The following is a 24,220-nucleotide window of genomic DNA, read 5'->3' on the forward strand; positions in this document are numbered from 1 at the left end:
TACTATACTTCCATTGAGTCTATGATCAGACTACCCAGAGTTTCCATTCTTGGGTTAGTGAATATCTTAGTGACTCAAGTCAGGCCCATCCCTCCACCTCTGAACTTCTATCTAGACAAGGGGAGAAAAAAGTTCACATTTTACTAAGACTGCAAAGAAGATAACTGAATTTACAGCTTGAAATGGCTTTTTTGCCAATCACATAAAGAAAAAATTGACTGCAGAATTAAGCGAAGCCAAGAAACACAGACTACAAGATGGGAAGGAGCACAAGGCCAGAGGCTTCCTTAGGTCCTGGACTCCTGGATTCAGCTGAGACTGAAGCCAAACCCATCATGGCTATAGAAGCTTATGAATTCCCTTTTCCTGCTTTAAGGTACTGTGTTGTACATCTTTCATTTATAAGAGAGATATGACTGATCAAGACAATTACAAGGAAAAGCAAAGAAAGGCTAATAATATCAAGACTGAGGAATTATGATTTCCAGAGTGCTTCTTGAACAATTCTTCTTGAGAACATAATGCTGTCAATGGAAAAAAAAAAAGATAAAATAAAGAGTGATATGAAGGTAGTACATGGAGCAAGAGGTGACAACCAAATTCTCTTTGATATATGAAATTAATTTTTGACAATAGGATATCTAGTGCTGCAAAACAGAATGCAATGAGGAAATAAATTCAGTATTTTGACTTTGTGTAATTTAATGTATTTGTACAGATATTGTAATTAAATATAATTGTGCAAATGTAATATGTGACCATGGGATTAAAATTTCAGGTTACGCAAACAATGTGAAGCTAGGGTGTGTGGCTAACATCAAGGTATGATGGTTAAGCAAAGAGTTCTGCAGTTAACACATATGTGGGTTCAAATATTGCCTCAACCAGTTACTATAATGACTACCCTTATTGTTGCTGTTTCAAGCATCTGTTCACTGCAGCATGAAGTTCCAAACCTTCCCAAGCTGCTTTATCTATATAAAGTCATTTACTACTCAAAAGAGCAATTTGAGTGAGGTAGTATGAGTATCCTCATTATTTAGGCACACATAAAAAATACATTACATATATACTATATGTCAAATTTATAACATTCTATGACACATCTCTTTGGGTAATTGGAAATTTTAAAAACACAAGGTTTACAAACATTTCAGCACAGAATCTATCACTTTAAAGTGTGTACTCAATAAATAAAAACATTTATTATCATAGTCATTAATTATTTTATTACATGAATAAGGAATTCATAGACACATGTTATTTTCTTCTTTCAAATAAGGAAGCCTCTACTGAGTTGATCAAATAAAAAATATGTCACCATATAATTTAAAACTATGTAAGTAACCTAAACTAGTTGAAACACACATGCAGTGTATCTTCTAAATAAGTGGAATGGAGGAAACATAAAGTTATATATAAAAAGATTAAAATCAAATTAAACACCACAAATCACTTAAGAGAAAGGGAGAATTATAAAATGGCAAAGGCAAATAAAAACAACACTGTCTGCTGTATAAATAAGAATAATAGGGTTATATTATCTAGTTTAAAAAGTCTTATTAAATTAAAAAACGTAATGCAATAAAATGTTTTACAAAAAGAAGACATCTGAGACTAAAAAAATCTTTCAACAGAAATGTAAGATTACTACTCTTGATCAAAAGTATAATCCAAAATAAAACAAAATCTAACTGACTCCATTAAGGGTAAATATCATAGCATCAAATTTTATAAAGCAAACACCACTTTTATACTAACCAACATATTTCCTAAATTATTTTTCTGCCTGCTATCTTTCTTGCTCTTCTTCCAAGACTCCAATTACATGTACATCAACAGAAACATATCCTAAGATGATCCAGATGTGGTATTAAGATAGACTTTAAAGAACCCGTTAAAGTACACTTAAAATAGTTAAAGGAAAAGATGCTCATAATGAATACACAGATAGGAAATATAAGCAGAGAAATGGAAATTATAAAAAGTAACCAAAGGAAAATTCTAGAAATAAAAAGGACAAGAAGCAAACTGAACATTAAAGTGAAAGTGGAAATAGTAGAAGAAATAGTCTGTGAACCAGAGGCCAGCTCAATAGAAATCACCAAATTGGAAAAACACACACAAAAAGATTTTTTAAAAAACAAGCAGAGCATCAGTAATCTGTGTAGAAATATAAAGCATTCCAACATAGGTATAGTTTGTAGTCCATAAAGAGAAAGGGGAGGGGAGGGTAAGAAGAAAAAGACACTGGAAGAAATGAAGGTTGAAAACATCCTAAATTTCATGAAGAGCATCACTCTACACATCAAAGCTCAGTGAACCCCAAACAAGATAAATGCAAGGAAAACCACACTTAGATAGCAAAATACAGAGAAAACCTTGAAAGTAGACAGAGGAAAAAAGATAAATTAAATATAAATGAATGATGATACAAGGAATGGCTGGATTCTCATAAAATATAATAGAGGCCAGAAAACAATTAAGTACCATATTTAAGGTGCTAAAAGAAGAAAAAGTGTTAACCCATAATTTTATATTCAGCAAAAATGAAGGTAAAGTCTATTTTCAGGCAAATGAAAAGTGAGAGAATTTGTTGTTAATACACCTCCACTGCAAGAATACTAAAGGAAGTTCTTCAAGCTGAAGGGAAAGAGCAAAATATGGAAACAGGAATGAACAAAAAGTAGAAATGGTAAATATATGGGTAAATACAAGTATTCTCTCCATTTATTTAAAAGACTATTGATTGTAGGAAGAAAAATTTTAATATATAGATTTTATATTATATGTAGATATAAAATATGACAAGAGAATAAATAACAAAGTACTAAAAGTAACTACTTTGCACAAGACTTTTACACTTTAAATGAAGTGTACAGTTTTAACTCTAAAACTGTGATAAATTAAGGGTACATATTATAATCCATATAGGAATCCCTAAGCAAAATACATAGTAGAGCCAAAATGTAATACAGAAGTTAATATAGAATACTACAATATATTCAATTAATTCAATAATTTGGCAACTATTCAATTCTTTGCCAAAAGAATGAAGCAAAGAAGGGACAGAGGAGCAAACTAAAAGAGATGAATAAGAAAAAAATTTGTGAAATAATAGGCATAAATTATGTCACTAAGTATATTTAATGTAAATGGACCAAAAGACTCCAAAAGATTTAAAAGGCACTGATGGTTAAATTGGATAAAAATCAAGATCCATCTATATGCTGTCTATAATAGAAATTCTATAAAGACACAGATAGATTGAAAGTACAAAGATGAAAAAAGATATTGGACAAACAATAAGCATAAGAAAGCTGGTATTACCATTCCAATAACAGACAAAATAGACTTCAAGACAACAAATATATCTAAGATAAAGGGATATAACCAAAATTAGAAAGAGAAAATTCAGCAACAGGTCATGATAGTCATAGAGGTGTAAAATATGAAGGATTTTCAAATACATAAAGAGCAAATGAGAGAACTAAAGAGAGAAATTCACAATCACAGAAAAATTTAACACTTCTTTCTTAGTAACTGATAGAACAAGAAAATAATCATTAAAGATGAAGAAAATTTAAACACTAACTGAACAAAATCTGAAAAAACACTTTGAGATATCGACATTCGTAGACCATTATATACTCAATGACTGCCAAATACACTTTCATGTGCATGTGGAATTTTCATCAAGATAGACCACATGCTGGACCACAGCAGAAGTCTCAATAAATTTAGAAAAGTGGAACTATTAGAGTACTTCTTTTTTTTTTTTTTTACCATAGCATAATTAAAATAGAAATCAGTTATAAGTTACCAGGAAAAGCCCAAATATTTGGAAATTAAATATTCCACTTAGAATAACTAATAGGTCCAAATAAATCAAAAAGGAAATAGGAAAATATTTGAACTAAAAAATTAAAACAACATATCAAAATTTGTGGGATCCATTAATGCAGTGCTTACGGCCTTAAATATCTATATTGGAATAGAAGAAAGATCTACAAGTTTCAACCTTAAGAAGCTACCACAGGAAAGCATATTAAATCAAGATAAAAAGAAGGAAAGAAACACAGATAAGATCAGAAATCAATAAGATAGAAAACAGATGGACAATAGGCAAAATCAGCAAAAATCGGTTCTTTTAAATAAATACAATAAAAAAATAACCTGGAATGAGAAATCTAGGGAAAAATGATATTACCTGTATTAGGAATGGAAAAAGTAATATCTCCACATATCTTACAGACAGTATAAAGGTAATAAAGGAACATTATCAACAACTTTATGCCGCAGAATTTGACAAATCTCATGAAACATATCAACTCCTTGAAAAATGCAACTTACTAACATTGACATTTGGTGAAACAGAAACTCTGAATAATCCTATACTACTAAATAAGTCTAAATTGTTACTGCAAATATCACAAAGGAAACTGCAGACTCAGATCAGCTCACTAATGAATTCTATCAAGCATTTCAGGAAGAAATACTAGCAAAATAGAGGAGGAGACAACAATACTCAATATATTTTATGAAGCCAAATACCAAAATCTGACAAAAATTTTAAGAAAAGAAAAGCACAGGCTACCAGCCATCAAGAATATTGATAAAAATTCCTGAAATAACTAGTAGGAAACTGAATATAGACATATATATATAAAGGATAATCATGACCAAATGGAGTTTACATCAGGAACGCAATGTTGTTGGATTAACATCCAAAAATTGATCAATGTAATTTCCCATAAAAGAATAAAAGAGAAATCATGATTATATCAAGGTGTAGAAAAACATTCAATAAATTTAACACCCATTTATTCTAAAAATTATCAACAAACTAGGACTAGAAAAAAAGTTGTTCAATATGGTAAAGGGCATCTACGAAAAACTTACAGTTAATATCTTCCTTAATGGTGAGAAACTGCAAAGTTTCTCCAAAGACCAGGAAAAATACAAGGATATCCATTCACACCACTCCTGTCCAGAATTATATTGGAGGCCCCTAGCAATGTAATAATGCAAAAAAATGAGGGGAGTTCATAAAGATTCAAAGGTAAGTAATAAGACTTTTTATTAACAGATGATACAACTGCTTATGTAGAAAATCAAAAGGAATATAAACAATAATTACAAGAACTAATAAATTAACTTAGTCGGATCATAGGACAGAGGCTCAATAAAAAATCAGTTTTATTTTTATATAATAGCAACAAAATCTGGAAAATAAAATTTTAAAATATTCATTTACAATATTATCACAAAACAAAAATCAAAAGGATACATTTAACAAAGAACATTTCTCCACTGAAAACTACAAAGTATGCTTCTATACTGAAAACTATAAAATATTTCTGTGAGAAATTAAAGATGACCTAATACATGGAGAATATACCATTTTTATAGATCAGAAAATTCAATCTTGTTAAGATGTCGATTCTCCCTAAATTGATCTATTATTAGTTCAATGTAATCAAAATCAATATCTCAGCAGAGTCTTTTTTTTAGCAAATTGGCAAGTTAATAGCAAAATTTAAGTGAAAATACCAAGGACCTAGTATAGCCAGCTCCCTCCCCTACGAAAATCTTGAAATAGAAGAACAAAGGTTTGGACTCATAATCCTTATTTCAAGATTTACTAAGCAGCTTCAGTGAAAAAGAATGACATAAAAAGGGAAAAGCAGAGTTTAAAAGAGATTCATAGGCAATTTATTTTCAACAAAGGCACCAGTTAATTCAATAGAAAAAAGTCTTTCCAGAAAATAGTTCTGGAACAACTGGAGGAACACATTAAAAATGAACTTCAACCCCCATATCAAACCATACAAGAAAATTATTTGAGATAGGTGCTATACTTTTGTGTAGAAGCTATTAACATAAAGCGTCTAGAAAAAAACTTAGAAGAATACTTTTGCAAACTTGGGGTAAACAAAGATTTAATAGTGAGTTTGCAAAAAGCACTAAAAATAAAACAATCAAACTGATACACCAAACCTTCACCAAAATTTAAAATGTCTGCTTATCAAAAACACAATTTAAAAATGAAAAGGTAGGGAAAGTGGAGTGGGGGCTGACTGTTTAATGGATATGGGTTTTCTTACGGGGTGCTGAAAAGGTTCTGGAATTAGATAAAGATGGTGGTTGTACCACATTGTTAATGTATTAAATGACACTGACTAGTATACTTTAAAATGTTTAAGTTTGTATTATGTGAATTTTATCTCAATAAAAAAAGCAAAAAAAAAAACAAAAAAAGAAAAAATGAGAGAGCGAGACTAAATAGCATTCGGGGATGAATGATTAGGGTTATTTAACAGTTTAGACCTCATAGGCATTTAAAAAAGAGAAAGAGAAAGAAAGAAGGAAAACGTAAGTGACTTAGTGTGAGAAACATTTGCAGTGCATATATTGGGCAAGAAATGTGTATCCTGATAACATAAAGAACCCTTACAAATGAGGAGTGAATAACAACCCAACTTAAAAGTATCTGTAATTTAAAAATACTACAAATAATTCTTATAGAATAGAGTGGTTGAATAAACTGTGGTACATACACAGAGTTTAGTATCAACCAAAACAGATTGAGGAAGATCTATTTGAATCTCCATACCAATGGAATGATTTCTACGATATGTTAAGTGGAAAAGGCAAAGAGTAAAAAAGCATCCATTCATGCTACCATTCATGTAAGAAGGAAGGGGATATGATAAAATGTACATGTATTTGCCCACTTGTGAACGAGAATTTTAGAAAACATAAGCCAGAAACTAGTGAGATTAGTTACCTCCAGAGGTTGAGTGAGAATAGGGTGGAAAGATGGAAATGGGACTAGTGTGGTGAGGAGAGAGTGACAATTCTGACAGTCCTAATTCTTAGAACCATAGTAATGTTTCATATATGGAAAAATAAATTTAAAATCAACCATGAGGTGGGGGAACTCAAAATGGAATATACACAGTATCTGATTCTATGATTAACATACGTAGGCAGTCAGGGGAAAAGTAAACTAACCTCAGTAAGTTTGGAAAATAGCATGCTGACTGAATACTGTAAGGGTAAAGAAAATAGAACCATAGTTAAATATTGTACTTCAGTTAGTAATTATCTTTTTTAAAGGAGTATGGCTTAGCAATTCTGAAACAATGTATACAGTGGATTGAGGAAATAAGAAAACATATTGTGGGTAATGAAAGGTAGGTTTCTTGCAATTGGGGAAAGGGGTTACAAATAAGGGAAGAGGAAAGAATAAAATGAGCCCTGTGATAATGGTTTGTAATCAGAAATATCAGTATGGAGATACACATACACACACACACACACACACACACACACACACACAAGGATAGAGATAGAAATAATTTAGATGTGTGCCTACGTGTATGAGTAAACTTCTACATACCAACTCTGCACACTAGTATGCCTAGAAGAAATGATATCCCAATAGCAATGAGCACACCTAACACTCGGATCTTAGTTTCTAAATACTATTTTCCAGTACAAAGAACCAGAGTTCCTTGAAGAAGTGGTTGATTCCAGGTTTGGGAAAGGAAAATATAAGATAAGCCAAGAACATCTTGTGGAACCAAAAACTAAGGAAGTGCTCAAAAAATTATGTGAAGGAACACAGGGGCCAACTTAAAGGAGCTCCCAATGGTCAAATCTTGGATAATTTGAGAAATAAAAGTAAATATTTACTGCAATATATGAAAACTCATGGAACACAATAATCATATATCCATACTGATATAAAACAACAATTGAACACATAAATAAATGGAGGAGAAGGCAGCTCTTCCTTACAGTCATATTCTAATGAATAATTGTAGAATGTATCATGGAAATAGAAAACCATCTTTAGGCATATATGTATGATACATGATGAGAGAAAATATTTGCATAGTCTCAAAGTAACTCCTCACGAAATATTTATCAATTGCAAAGAGAAACATAGTAACTTTGCAGTGGAGAAACCTAGCATACACCACTTTAACCAGGTAATCATATTTAACATGAGCAGAAATAAGATATATTGACATCATGCACTGCTTACATGATCCACTGAAAAGCACACACTATTATCACTGTGCTATTTTTACCAAAGTGCATAACTCTAATCTAAACATGAGGAAATATCAGACAAATCTGAATTGAGGGCTATGGTACAAAATTACAGTCTAATATTCCTCAAATGTGTCAAGGTTATGGAAAACAAGGAGAGACCGAGGACTCTCCCAGATTGGGGGGTGGGTACAGAGACAAAGGAAAAAATTACAGATACAATGCGAGATTTTGAGTTGGATTCAGAACTAGAAGAAAAGGACATTAGTGGGACAATTGGCAAAATTCAAATATGGTCTTCAGACTAGTTAGTAGTATTTACATCAATGTTAATTTATAGATTTTAGTAATTGTTATATGTATTAATGTTACAATAATGGTTATACAAGATGTTAACATTAGGAAAGCAAAGAATATATAGGAACTCTCTGTACTATTTTGGCAAATTTCCTGTAAGTCTAAAATTACTTTAAAATAATAAGTAAAATTTTGGGAGAAATTAAACAGAAATCTTACTAAAGAGAATTTATAACTGGCAGCTAACCTCATGAAAAATTGTTTATCTTCTTAAGTGACCAAATTGTAAATTGAGGTCACAAGATACCACCTCACACCCTCTCAAATGAATAAGATTTAAAAGACTAACAACTTCTAAGGTTGGTGATGATGGATAGCAACTGAAAATATCACATATCACTGGCTGAGAGGGTGGAAAGTTTCTACCTCTTTAGAAGCCTTTTTGACAGTTTCTGACAAAGTTCAGCAAAATCTATCTTATGATCAAGTGAATTCCATTTTTAGGTAATCACACAAAAAATCTGCTAACGTATTCAAAATATTTAAAAACTGGAAACCCAGATGTCCATCAACAGGAGAATGAATAAACAAATTGTAATATGCCCATTCAATGAAATGCTACTCTGCAACAACAAAAAAATTTTTTAACTTATTGATATAGGGAATAAAATGGATGAATCTCAATAGCATGATGAGTGGAAGAAGCCAGATGCATACTATGTGATTCCATTTATATTAATTTCAGGAACAGACAAAAGTAATCTATGACAATAGAATAAGAACATTGTTTCCTATGAGAATTAGGCTTGTCTGGAAGGAGGCAGTAGGGGAGGTTCTCAAGTAATAAAAAGATTCTCTCTCTTAAATAAGGTAGTATTTACATAGTATATACATTTAAGAAAACTCACTGAATTATATAATTAAGATCTATGCATTTAGTTATATAAATTTTACCTATGTAAAAATACAAATATTAAAAATAAGGAAGTGCCTCATATACCAATATGAAGTGATCTGCTAGAAACATTAAAAGATTTATGTATTACATAAATATATAACAGAAAGTTGCAGAAAATTATAATAGTATGTGTGTGTGTCTCTACCTACACACATACATTTTGGGGGTTGTGTGTGATTGTGTGTGTGTGTTTGTGTTATGTCCAAAAGGAAAAACAAGAAACTATAACCCGAGTAACCATCAGGAAGGGGAAATTGGGTAGTTATGGACGACAGAATTGAGAAGGTGAATTACCTTTCACTGAATATCCTTTCGCATATTTTGAGTTTTGTAACTCAAAATTTAAGTATTTATTTTACTTATTAAATTTAAGTAGTTAAAAAAGTATTTAAAATACTTCTGAGGGAAATAAGTGTTCTGAGGGAAATAAGTCTTCTAACTTATTTGAAAATATTTCAAAAATAACATGAAGTAAATAAGGTGAAATGTTGATAATGGTAGAAATTGGGTTCCCAGTATCTGCACGCTCACTGTTCTTTTCACCTTATACTGTGCATATTTAGAATGTGTTCATAATGAAAAGCTTTATAAAATTGACAACAGGGAAAGTATTTCACTACCAAGAATAAGTGAACATAAGTAGATTACACATTTAAGAATTTCTTTTAAAAAACAGAAATTCATTAAAAACATATAAATAAATTAAAACATCAAAAAAAGAAAAAGCCCTGATAAATTATACCAAAGAGTTGACTCGGGGAGAGGGGAAGAGAGAGCTAGTGATGCTAGAAATCCACTAGTCAAACTTATTTCATTAAAAATGCATAGCAGAAAAAAACAAAACTGGACTGAAAATGGATATTAATTGAAACGAGAAATTAATAGAGTGATGAAAGAACACTTTATATAACTTCATGGTACTTTCTTTGAAAATCTGCTTGCATTGTGATTTTCTAGGAGAAAGCAAGTTAAATATATAAAATAAAAAACAAGCAATAACAATAGAAAAAAGTGAGAGAATTTTCTAGTTAGCCTCAGTTCTACTCCAAGCCATCAAAAACAAAAGAGTTCAGATAATTTCATTGATGTGTTTGCTTAACTGTTAATATTGATGCTAGAGCTTTTCAACCCATTCTGGAACACAGAGTAAGAAGAAAATCCTCAAAATTATTTTAACACAACCAGAAAACCTGATATCAAAACATGACAAAAATAGAACAAAAAAGAATTGCAAATCAATTTCATTCAATAGTATATTTGCAAAAATTCCAAATCAAGTTAAGATACTTATAATTCAGTAGTAAATTTAAAGAGTAAAACATCTATTTACCAAATAGGGTTTGTTCATTCAAGCAATACAAGGAAATTTCATTAACAGAAAATGAATTATTTCACAATGATATGTTTAATTAAAGAATAATATAATTGTTTATGCAAAAAGTATTTGATTACATCTACCACCTCATTTTAAAATTATTCAGAAATATATAAAAGGTGGAAGACTTTCCTAACATGATACAAAACATATCTTAAGTTTAAAATTAGCATATTAAATTGACAATTGAGACTACCCACATCAAAATAACTTACCTATTGGCACTAAGACCTCATGCAACCCCCAGCAGTGTCCTATAAACAAGAATGAACTATAAACCAATAAGTAGATTCAGCTTGCTCATCAAAGCAAATAGCTCATTGATAACATCTAACTCACATGGGCAAACAGCTCATTTATCAGACACAAATTTGGTTATCTAGACTCATATCAAGGTCCTTACTCTTTCACAAACCTAAACTATTACATGACAGATTCTGCCCATTCCTAACCAGTTCTGTGCCTTGAAAAGCCTGCCTTAAACCACATTAGCCCAAACCCCAAAGTCCTAACTTTCTGCTTTTGAAACACTACTAAATCTTGTCAAAGTGGTGTTTTTCCTTACTGCAGTAGGTTTAATAAACTCAGCTTTGCTTGATCATAGCTCTTTCTGCAAGTCTTTTTGGGTAAAAGGCCAACAATAATGTGCTAGTCAAAACCAAGAAGCATTCCATTAAAATCTGATTAAATCAAGGTTGGACATTTCCACAATTGTTTAAGTGCTCTGAAAGTACCAGTCAGTGAACTTTATCAACATAACTGAAATCTAGATCATTTTGAAGGAGAGAATAAAAACTACTAGTATTTGCAAAGGATTTAGTATGTACTTTGAAAAAATCTGAAGCCATGAGAAAGTGTAAGCTGACCACTTACCAAAAAAAAAAAAACAAAACTTTCAGATACAGAAAAATTATCAAGAAAATAAACAGAAAGAAAACACCCCCATCACAAAGTGAAAATATTAACAGTAATTAAAATTATTGAATAAAAAAAAAGACATACCTTGTCCTTGAACAGGAAGACTTATATTATTAAAAACCAATTCTCCCCTAAATTAATTTATTAAAGTTGATGAAATTGCAGTCTAAACTGTAATTTCTTCCAACAAGAAGACACATGAGACAAGAGGCAGAAGAAGAGACGCAAAGATCCACAGAACAAAAATGGAGCCAGTCACAGATGAGAATACAGCATATGTGCAAGATGGCATTACAGATAAATGGGCGATTATTGGCAAATAATCGCAAGTAATGGCAAATAACTTGGCAACTTTAAGATTTCAAATAAAAAAATTTCTTATGATTTCAGAATTTGAATTAAAAAAACACAAAAGAATTAGAAGTTAACATATATGAAGGGTTTTATGGAATCAGTTTAAATACCTTTCCAAAATGACATGAAATTCAGAAGCCATAGAAGCGAACACGGTTATACTTAGACACATAATAATTATATACATTCTTATATCAAAAATGAAGTTTAAAAGTGTGTAAAAAATATCTGTAATGCTTGACAATCCAAAGCTTATTCCCCCAATAATCAATGAGCTCTTCAAAATCAGGAAGAGACTAAAACCTCCCCCGACTCCCAAAATCAGACATAAAGAGGAAATTAAAAAATACAGATGGCTAATAACATATGAAAAAATGATCAAACTCAAAAACAAAAGAAATACAATTTAAGACAATAGTTTGGGCTATCACACTGGCAAAGATTTTAAATATTTATAAAATCCATTATCTGTGAGGTTGTGGGAAAGCTGGCAATCTTATTCATTGCCATTTTAGGATAAGTTGTCACCACATTTTTAAGGAAATCTTGCAATAATTTTCAAAATTTGAAATGTGCACATTCTTAATCCCAGTATTTCAACTGCTAAGTAATTTATCATGATATAATAGACAAATGCAAAACTATTAATAAATAGGGAGGTTCACTGTGCAGAAATTTGGTGCTAACATAAATATCTATGGCTGAGAAATAATCAAAACATTTAATTATATTTCATCTACAAAACAGTCATGCAGTCATTCAACAAATGACACAAATGTATATTACTGAAATAGAAAAAGGGCATTTAAAAAACTATTAAATGAAAGGCAATTTGCAGAAGAATGTGTACAGTATGGCCCCACTTCCAGAACCCTCCAGAAATAGCTTGCATGTGTGCATTTATCCACTTAAAGAATGCACACAACTCCCTTAATAAAGAAAAACTCTGGGGGTTAGAATTGGGAGAGAGGAGGGCACTTAATTTCTGTATTAGATATTTAGAAATGCTTTGAATTTTTGAAAAAATTCATGCAGCTTCTTTTTAATATATCCTATTTTTAAAATTCACCACATGGCAAATGAAAATTATAAATGTCTATTTATGGGAGCACTGAGCAATTCCACCATTTTGAGTTTCTTGTGCAATAATATTTCCTCTACTGAGGCTCCTGGGATTGAGTCAAGTGGCAGCAAGGGAAACAGTCACCATGCCCAAATTAAAGTCTCATCGATGATATCCCAATATGAGCATTTCTCAGTTAAGCATTTCTTATCTGCAGGAGGTGTCCACTGCAACACAGGAAAGAGAGGAGTCTCCATGCATAAGGAGGACTGTGTCATTGTTCTTGGTGAAGCTGGTGATAGAAGTAATGGCTTCCACAGTAACAAATCCACCTCGCCTTTGAGGTCATCACCTGCAAGAAGACTGTGGGGAAAATTGGCAAAAATGAGAAACATATTTTCTAAGGAGCTTGTCAGAGGGCTATGAAATCTTTGTACATTCTTCTCCTACATGTGCTGCAACAAATCTACTCAGAGTACATAAAGAAAGCCACATTTTCAGCAGCTGGATCCATGCTGTGCCAGAAAAACGACTTCAAAACTTCCTGAAATCAAGGATGCCAAACATTGGTGCTACTTTTTCTCCTTTGCTGGGCTAAAAAGTGATGGACATCTCCAGCTCTCTCAGATTATTATCTGTCTCTTCCCCTCTGTATTTGGCTCCTTAATGCCTTAGGCCACTCATTCATTTGATCAAATATTTCAGACAAAACTACTTGTCTGCCCTCCAGTCTAATAGTTATTGAGAATCTACTGTATCTCAGGCATACAACAATGCTCTGGAAACACCATGGATCCAGCCAAGAAGGAGGAGTTCAGTTTATTAGATAAGAAAAGTTAACGAAATCCTTCATATTAACAGCAAGTGCACTAACTGAGATGTAGAAAAGCGATTAAGGTATATAAGAAAAGCTGTGTCTCTTAACTCATTATGGAATCTGGCCCTTGGAATCAATTAGAATGTAACCAAAAGTTATCAATCTTCATAAAATTAACATCTAATTCTTTATCCAGACATGGTTACTTCTAGAAAGCAAAAAATATTCTGACAAAAACCTTACCTTTAGAGGGTGGCCCTTGAACAACAGGTAAGTGAAAAGGCTCTTTGTCTGAAAAGTCTTGTTTCAGGGATTTACTGGTATCATTCACTCCCCAAAGAATTCCCAAGTAGTCATCTTCTGAAGGGAAAAAAAACAGAAACACCAATTCCAATGAAAAAGGCCAGTCACCTGGAAGCTGGGCAGTCACTCTTTGGTATTCTTTCATATTAATTTCATTTGAAAGCTGTTTCTTACTCTGTTACACAAGCTCTGAAACTACAGCTAGCAGCTCCATAACTTGATACGTTTCAATATCAGCACATTGTATTAAAGCCCTTCTCTGTTGTGCATTTCCAAAACCAAGTGGATTGCCTGAATCCCACTGAAAATTGTGTCTTTTTTTATCATTTATCTTTTTCTGTTTAGTTGGCCACGTTATTTACAGAATCGCTCAAAATAATCTACCCATATATCTACTCTTAATAAAAGTTTATTGAGAGCCTATTCTACGCCTGGTAATCCATAAGGTGCTTGTGTCACAAAAATAGACTGGAAAACATCAGGCCATAAGAAATTAAAACCCATTTGATAAATCAATCAGACAAATAAATAGCCAAGAAGTAACTTAGTAAATGGTTTTACAAAGGCAGATTCAGTTTTAGGATGTAATTGTTGAGACCCCCATTAAGGAAGACTTATTATGACCCACAGCAGTAATTCTCAATTACTGTGCCCACTTTCATTTGGCTCTTAAATGGGTTTTTGATGCTATTTAGCTCTAATCAAATGTCACCAAGCTTAAGAAGAACAAGATCTATCAACTCCTATCCATCCTAGGCCTTTTCCTGATAAACAAGCAGTTCCCTGCCTATGTAGTCATACCTGCAAGAGTGTCCAAAAGATCACCAGTAGGAATGGAGAATCACTGACTAAGAAGGAAGTTTTCAGCTCATTCTCTGGAGCTGACATTCAAGAGTAAAGGGAAAGGCATAGTTTCCCTTTCCTTCTAGGCTCTATCTGTACCTAACAGGAGAAAAAAATGAGGAAAAATAACATTTTAGGAAAAAATAAATGCACCTATATGTACATATAAACCATATACAAACACACATGTATGTAATTCAATTTAACAATAAATTCACCAAGTGTGGGTATCCTTTACTAAACACAGACTGGAAAAGGTGGGTGTTGCTAAGTCCTTTGTGGGTCATGTGCACAACCTTCAAACATCATTGCTCTCCCTTCCCCCCGAGGTTCAATAGACACAGAGAGTGGCTGGCTAATAATTATTTTAGCAAGGTAAAATATTCTATTAAGACTAAATGTTATAAAACACACTTTTTACTATTGTATACAGATCAATGAAAACATGGTTTCTATATTAGCACCTAACTCCTAACAATTCCATTGGCAAAAGAAAATTGTTTCTAGCTTATCAGTTTTCACAAGACCATTTTTAGAGAACAATATGCATCAATAATGTCTAAATATCTAGAAAGATTGAATTAAACTACTCTTTTTTTAAACAATACTCTAAAATTTGCCCCAAAGCAATAATCTAGTGAAAAGGTGTATTCCTGTGCAATAATCAGAAGTATTCTAACCATTCTTCATCTAAAAGACATCCATAAATATAATATTTTTATCTATGATTTTGAAGAAAGCATCTAATGTAAATCATCATTTTTAAACAACCTCAATATAACTATAAAGTCTAGATGTGATAAAATGAATAACACATTTGATTGCTATATTCAGAGCATCCTCAAAAATGCACAGAACGATGGCTCATATGTGACTTACTGATCTCAACTTCACTAATTACCCAATAAACAAGAGAAAAACTGTGTATCTCAAGGCCATGTCCTAATATTCTCTAACTGAAGTCATCTGAAGAACACGCTATCACAAATTTATCAAATGTATTTACAGATTTTCTTATATTAACACGTCAACCATTAAAACACCTTTAAATACTAGATTTACGTAAAGATGTAAAATTTTAATTTTTACATTAAAGAAAAGTTAAGCAAAAACCATACAATTGTTAAAACATGCGTTTGTCTCCTGAATATAAACATATTGATACAAGAACATTGTCTTCGTTATTTCATTTTCAGTCTTCCTGCCAAGTCAATAAACAAATTTAGAAATATTTATCACAATGTGGTAGCTTACAATTCTATTTTCAAACACATTTTCCCCAAATATGTTTCCCTTCCCTTGCTTAAGATTTCAACAACATGTATTTTAAATTTATTATTTATATAATATCTATATCATTTATCATATATTGGCATACATGTAATAGCTCTGGATAACTTGTGCCCAATAGAACTTTGGTTCTTAATGAACAAAGGCTTGGAAATCTTAGGGGCCAAAGTAATGACATATCATCATGCATACATAATTCTCTGGTCTCAGACACTAAATTTGGTCCTGAAAATTCCTGCTGGCAAATATATGGATGTGGACCTTGACTGAGTTTTCTTAAAGTCCCAACAGAAGATAAGCAGCTATTTCCTTCAAGGGAACCACACAGACACATTTCTTCAGAAAACATTTAAGAACTAAGTTAAGATAATGTATTGCAGAAGAGAAAGATATTAAGTGCTTCTAAATGGGAAAAAAACCACAATCTTCTAAAATCAGTGTCTCTGCAAAACCTGCTACTATGAAGAGAATCTGTAGCAACTGCTCTGGCTTATGTCACTTGTTATTCTTCCATAGTTAGATGGCAGAAACAAGATTAATTTCCTTATACATGTACAACAGTATTTCTCAACTTTTCCTTTTTATTATCACCTGTCTGGATATCCTTTTTAGACACTTTCCCCTGGTTTTCAACAGCTCTAAATTTTAATACCACAGATATGCTGTATACCTGCTTATGCTCTGTAACTGTTTGGAGGACCATGACCCACTGTAATATTTAAGATTTCTTTTGCTCCCCAAGAACTAATTTTCACCCCAGGGGCATGATATCAACTACGTTGAGAATGCACAGTGTACAGTAATTGGAGAAAAATAATTAAATGGGTAAGGAGTGCACAGAATGTTCTAACCTGTCAAGCACTGTGTTTGGGGCAGTTTCCCCAGGACATGCTACTGAGGCCTCAGGGACATTCTCTGAATCACATATTTCATTTTGACCCAATATCATCATTCCTGAAAATGAAAGAACTATTCAAACACTCTTAATGACCAATGCCTTTATGCTTTGAGCTAAACACAGAAATGTCAAAATTCCTAGGATCTATAGGAATAGAAACCACGGAGGACTCACCATATTATTAATATATCTATCTGATGTGATTACAAGAGGCGTCCAAAAATAGATTAAATTATTGACTAGTTAAAAAAACACACACTGGCTAGAAACATAGCAAATTTGAATGAGTGGTATTATATTATTAAGGGAGCTTCTGGAAACTTCTCAGAGATAAGCATTAATGACAATGAGAATCTATCTATCTATGTTGTGTTGCCGAGTTTTAAGTGCAACTAGAACCTTGCTTTCCTCTATAGCCACCTCCCCCTCAAGAAAACACAATGAGACAAACAATAACATTCCTGATGGAATCTACAGATTCAGCAAGGATGCCCCCGCTTTCGTTACTAATTTTAGTGATTTATGTCTTCTCACCTTCTTTCTTGACCAGGAAAGGCTTGTCAATTTCATTAATCTTTGCAGAAATCCAACTATTGGTCTCACAGGTTTTCTCCATAGTTATTCTGGGTTTTATTTTTATGTCATTGATTTTTGTTCATATCTTTATTATTTACTTCTTTGTACTTGATTTGGGTTTAATTTTCTAATGTAGTCATTTTCTTGTTTCTTAAGGTGGAAAGCTTAGGTTATTTGATATATTTCCTCTTTTCCAATATAGTAATTTAAAACTATAAATTTCCCTCTAAGCATGTCTCTAGCAGTACCCCATTTAGTTCTAAATGTTTTCTAGTTTCTTTCATGATTCTGTCTTTGATCCATGGATTCTGTACATCATGTTAATTTCCAAATATTTGGCAATTTCCCAGATTTATTTCTGTTTTGATTTCTAATTTAACTCTCCTGTGGTCATAGAATATACTCTACATAATTTCAATCGTTTAAAATTCACTGAGTCCAGTTTTATGACTTAGCATGTGATCTATCCTGGACAATGTTCCAGGTGTGTTTGAAAATAATTTGTGTTCTGCTGCTGTTGGGTGGAGTGTTCTATATATATCAGGTCAAGTTGGGTGATAAGATTGCTGAAGTATGCTACAACCACACTGATTGTTCAAATGGTTTGTTGATTATCAAGAAGAGGGTAATGAAGAGTCTAGTAATTATCAGTGAATTGCCTATTTACCCCTTTAATAGTGTTGGTTTTTGCTTTATGTAATTTGAGATACTGTTATAGGTGATTATGTCCATAATTGTTATATATTCCAGATTAATTAAACCTTTTATAATTATATTATATCCTTCTTCATTTCTACTAATATTCTACCTTAAAGTCTATTTTCTCTGATGTCAGAATAGCTACTCCAGTTCTCTTCTGGGTATTGTTTGAGTGACATAGCTTCTTCCATCCCTATACTTTCAAACTATTTGCGTATTTTGTTCTAAAGTGTCTCTTTTATAAATAGTGTACAATTGTTTAATTTTTTTAATGGAATCTCCCAGTTTCAGTCTTTTAAATTTAATATAATTGTTGTATGACTGGATTTATGTCTGCCATTTTTCTATCTGTTCTCTAGCTGTCTTTCATCTTTTGGTTCCTCTGTTCATTCTTAACTGCCTTCTTTTGTATTAAGTAAATATTTTCTATAATACTATTTTAATTCCTTGGTGGCTCTTTTAATCATTTTTGAGTTATTTGCTTAGTACCGATCCTAATGTTTAAAAAATGCACCTTAAATTATTGCAATATACTTCAGAATAACACTAACTTTGTTATATGGCCTTTTAAATGTCTTGAATTCAGTTTTAGAGAAGTGATTCCCTCTCATTTTGTCCAGACTTTCCAATGGATCAATTACTGACAACATCATTGATCTAGGCATGTTTATAAAGGCGACTACGAGTCTGAGATTGGTGACAGACACTAAACACTAAGGATTCTGTCACCAATGGACACAATGACCATGCTAGTGAGTCACGGAGATTAGCAAACACAATCAGTGACCCAGTCCCATGGTTGACTAGCATAGGGAGACTCTCACTGTCACAGGAGTATTGCAATTACCTAAAAATACATCAGTATTCTCAGGACAAAATTCTTACCTTTGTGAGAATTTACACAGGCCCTTGAGGATGGAAGGTAGAATTATTCCCAATACTTTCCTTCACATCTCAAAGGGAAGGAATAAACTCTTTCATATGAAACCCACTTTTTGGTCCATGTCAGCCTATTGGAAGAGAATAAATATGTGGCAAGATGAGAAGTAAAATGAGTCTATTCGTCAACCATACATAAGACAGGAAGGTTCACTAAGTATCTGTATATAATATATGCTAATTTATTACTCTACTGGAATGTTTCTGATGTTATTGAAAAGACAGTGCAAAAATTTTGGGGGAAAAACGACAGTGAATCAGATGACTCACAAGATTATTAATGTTTCACATTGTTTGGATTAACAGACACTTCACAAAAGCAATAACATTCTAAATTACTTAATAAAATAATAAAAATAATCTAGGAATACACATTTACTAAAATTGGATATTACCTCTGGAGTGCATTGTTTTGATCTTTTTCAGAGAAAGGAGCTGGTGCAAGTGACAAAAACAGCACTTCTTCAGAATGGCAGTGAGAATTCCAAGCAGTAAAATGTCCCTTCCCTCTGTTAAAAAACAAAATTCAATTGAGTAATTTGAAGATCTGATTGGCTTTATTAAATAATTCATAAATCAGGCAGCATCTCATCTGGTGGGCTGTATAGAGATACTCTGAGGGGTTATAAAACATGGAAGGCTTTTATAGAAAGGGGAGTGGGGCAAGGAAGTCATCAGCAGGGAAAGAATTAAAGTTCACTGGAGGAAAGTAAGTGCTCAAGTGATGACACCTTCCTATTGGCTGAGCTGTGGCATTTCTATTGGCTGGACTTGTTGAAGGGCAAGAAGGAAAACTTCCCTCCTCCTGCTGGAGCAGTAAAGTAGTTGCACTTACTGTTTGGGAGTGCAAGGTATTTCTCTTTCTGTTATCTCTAACAGATGCTGTGATTAACTGACTCTGCAACTGACATCTTTCTGTTTGGGGCAATTGACAATGAGTGGTAGGGCAGGAGAGTTCCCTCTATAGGGCTTCCAGGTTCCAATTTTAGTTGAGGTTTCCTTTATTAATTTTAACTGTTCCTCCCTTTTGGTCAAGATCTTTCTCCTAAAGTATTCTGATCAAGAGTCAGCTTTTCTCTATTCAGTAGCCTTTGTCCTTTGGTTCCAGGAAGGACTTTTCCTGGGTGTTGTGTCCCACATTGAAAGGAAAGTGCACGGACTGGAAACTGCTTGAGGCCAATATGAGTAACAAGGAAGTATAGAAGGAAGAACTCTCAGGTATTTCTTACTCAAAGTCTATATTCAGTTGAGGTTGTAAGCGTTGGAAATCATCTCAAAGCACCGAGTTAGCATCGCCTTATTAGGCATGTCATTTTTACAAAGGTTCAACAAGCAATAGGTACAGAACTTAGCAACAAATACATAGAGCAGAATTATAAACAACTTAAACCCAGTTAGCAAGACGGTTCTAAACCATGAGTCCAGACCTGAAGGTAACTGGGTAAATAGATCAAAAGACCATGGATCATCAGGTGAAATTTATTGTAGGCAATGTGCTTGTTCTCTAATTATATGCAATTGGGTTTCACTTCTCCAGAGGCATTTATCTACGTGCAACAGGAGGTGTTTGCTATCACACAGACACCTCCTTGCTCAGCCAGTAAATAATCAAGGGCTTTATGATTATCCAAAACTATTTTAGCCAATGAGTCAAGTAATTGTTGCTAAGCTGAGACTGTCTTGGCTGTGGAATTGGCCAACTCTCCTAATGTTAGGAAGAGATTTCCAATCATTTCTTCATTGGCACTTACTCCAATCTACAGAGAGAAATCTCTCCCTGTGGAGGCAATCCCAGAATCATGTATGCTTCCTGGAAGTTCTCATTTAAGGCAGTTAGAAATTTGATGGTACAAATCAATGAGAGGCTTCCATTTTGTTATGGAGAGAGAAAAGAACAGTGTTTACAGCAAGGACACACTGCCCTTTTATTCTCCAGCTGTCAAGGCAATAAGTTGCTCAAGCATAAAGACCATTTCAAAACGTCCACATATAAAGATGTAGCTAGGAGCTACCTCTATACCTAACAAACCAGGAGCCCAGATCTTGAAGCAGCCCCTGGAAAAGTAGAAACCCAATTGCATAAAATAGGGATCTATGGTCCTTTGATCTATTTAGCTGGTTATCTTCAGCTCTGGGCTCCTGGTTTAGAACAATCTTGGAAACTGGGCTTGTTAAGTTGTTTTTAATTCTGCTCTGTATATTTATTGTTAAGTTCTGGATGACATTCAGGGATTTATTCACTGGTATGGTATATAGGTGTTAGCATCATTCACCCAAGACTCAGATACTGTATTATTACATATTGAACGACTATCTAAATATAACAGCTTTTGAAATTCCAGTGAAGTTACTTAGGGGGACCCAAGGGGTCATTGCTGTCTTGGTTTCTGATGACAAATATAACAATTAGAGGGCACTGTCCTTCCAAGAAAGAAAGGGAGAAAATGAAGTAAGAAACAATAGTGAAGAAAGGGCGTAAAGGCCTGGTTCAGTTATCCAGGAGAAGCTCTCTCCTTCAGATGCTGTCTGCTTCAATTCCTGAAAATCTTAAATTTCAGGTCACCAGACAGTGTGCAGGTCCAGTTGCGGCTTGGTACCTTCTTTAGGTGCAACACATGAATCTAAGAGTCCACTCCCTGGAGCTTGGCAGCACAAGGGTTAGTCAACATTACCTGACAGGAACAGCAATAATTTCAAGAAGTTTGCAAGACTTTCGTTAAGGCTCATATAATTTGCCTAGTGAAGTGGGTGCCTCAATCACTGGAGATTGTGGAAGGCATACCTCAAGTGGGAAACACATTCTCTAACAGTTTCTTTGCCACTGTGACGGCATCAGTCTTACAACAGGAAAAAGCCTCAACCCATACAGAAAACATACATACACTAAGAAGAACATATTGATAAGCCATGATAATTGGCAATTGAATGAAGTCCAGCTGCAGGTAACAAAGGGTCCAGAGGGAGAAGGTCTGAGGCCCTCTGGGGACAAAAATAGTTTTTCCAGGATTATGAACCTGACAGGTATCAGCATTGTTGGTAGACTGTTTTGGTAATTTTGTAGAAGTCTCTCCACTAATGTTGATTCACAATTTGAGTTATCTCAAATGCACTGTGGTGGGTGAAGAAATGCAAAAACAGAAAAATGGGATTTGCCGGGAGCCGAGAAGAACCAAGCAGCTGTCTTGCGTTTCCTATAACCCCAACTATTCATTTAATTCATAGCCATTGTTTACCCATCCTAATTTCTCTGAATCAGGAGCTGACTGTTGCCATGTTATAAGTACATCAGGATGGCAAAAGTCTGGCAAAGAGGGTTTAATTTTTGCAGAAGCAGAATGGATTCATCCACAAGTGCTACAGTCTTTATAGATTCTGTGCTACTGTCTTTGTATGAAAGTCATTTAGGGCATTTTCTTGATAGTCACATTCAGTCCTTTTAGTATGAGTCTCAATTTTGATGACAGAGACCCAATTCAGTTTCATGAGTTTCCTTTCTACTAATCTTCTTGATTCTCACAAAGACATCAGAGTATAAATGACAAAAGACTAAAAAAAAAGGTTCATTATAATGCAATTGACAAAGAAATTGGTTATTTCTGTGACATACAACATTTTAAGATAATAACCAGAATTACAACTGATAACATTATACTAGGACAAATTAGGATTTTAGGAATGTCACACAATTTCTAGAATACTTATATATCTATACAGGCACAGCATAAAAAAGATTTCAATCTTAACCAGTCTTGTCTATACACAAAATTCCTTTCCCATGTTATGATCAGTAGTTTTGTCATCGACTAGTTGCCCTAGTTGCCCCAAGAAGCTCAAGGGTGGGTTTGGAAGCATTTAACTGTTTTTCCAAATTTTCATTTTTCCTTCTGTTGTGTTAAGGAGATGCAATCACCAACCACCCTGAACAAGACCAAGCCTCTCCATAAGAGCTAAGAGTATCACCTTTGCCTCATTTTCAATGCTAAGATCTCTCCAATAGGAGCTTAGGCCTCATTACCCTGTAACCTGCAGTGTATGTGAAAGCACGTTTTCCAACTGAGCCTGTGCAAGCGAATACCCACCTCTCCCTTTTGGATATTCATTCCCCATCCGAAATAAAAGGTCCCTGCTTCCTTTTGTTTGGGAACGCCTTGACTCTGGAAATGATTTGTCATGGTCTCCTATTTTTGCAAATATACTTTACTTTGTGAGACAACTTACTTCTGGTAGAGAGTCTGATTTAACTTGCCAGGAGGGAACACACTTTGGTTTCAGTAACACTTTTAATTACATATGTCAGAATTTTTAGCCCTTAGAAACTTTTACTTTTTAGTGAAAAGTAAGCAAATATGAACTGTCTTTTACATTAGCATTCTGCGGATTGGTAGACTTAGAAACACTTTTTACAATTTCTAGAAATATGTGCTTTCTCATAAAAAAAATTCTCAGCATGAAACAAGACATGTTTACTAACAGATCCAGTTCCATCTAGTTCCTCTGGAATAAGAAGCCAAAACTTCCAATATTTTACCTTATTAGGGAATGGGTCTGGATATTTCATAAGTCTCTATCATTTAATTTAACTTAGCAACACTGAAGTTTCATGTTGCCAAAAATATTTGGGAAACAGGTGAAAAGTTCACCTGAAAAAACTTTTATTCCATTTACATTATTTAATTTTCTTGCCCTTAACAATTAGGCTTAGATTACTGTTGCCACACAAAAATGGGGTTCTCTTACTTGATGTGCAGAAACAAGACAATTAATTACAGCATCAGCTTTTGGGAAAAGAATTCAGTTCCGTTCTGTGAGATCAATCTGCAGCAAGA

General features: G+C 33.4%; 1 long non-coding RNA gene across 3 annotated transcripts in view; it reads right to left on the reverse strand.

The window, feature by feature from the left end:
- Positions 1-10,323: 10,323 nt before the first annotated feature.
- Positions 10,324-24,220, reverse strand: part of LOC124235732 (uncharacterized) — a 21,476-nt gene continuing 7,579 nt past the window's right edge. For 2 of the 3 annotated variants that reach the window (XR_006887556.1, XR_006887555.1), the window contains exons 5-9: positions 19,790-19,903; positions 19,341-19,465; positions 14,951-15,091; positions 14,090-14,206; positions 10,325-13,392 (exon numbers count right to left, since the gene is read on the reverse strand). This is a non-coding gene — a long non-coding RNA (uncharacterized LOC124235732). Of the gene's footprint in view, positions 13,393-14,089; positions 14,207-14,950; positions 15,092-19,340; positions 19,466-19,789; positions 19,904-24,220 lie in introns of all 3 variants that reach the window. The other variant, XR_006887557.1, reaches the window with a different exon arrangement.

Source organism: Equus quagga, chromosome 2, assembly GCF_021613505.1.
Source record: "Equus quagga isolate Etosha38 chromosome 2, UCLA_HA_Equagga_1.0, whole genome shotgun sequence".
Classification (NCBI taxonomy): Eukaryota; Metazoa; Chordata; class Mammalia; order Perissodactyla; family Equidae; genus Equus; species Equus quagga.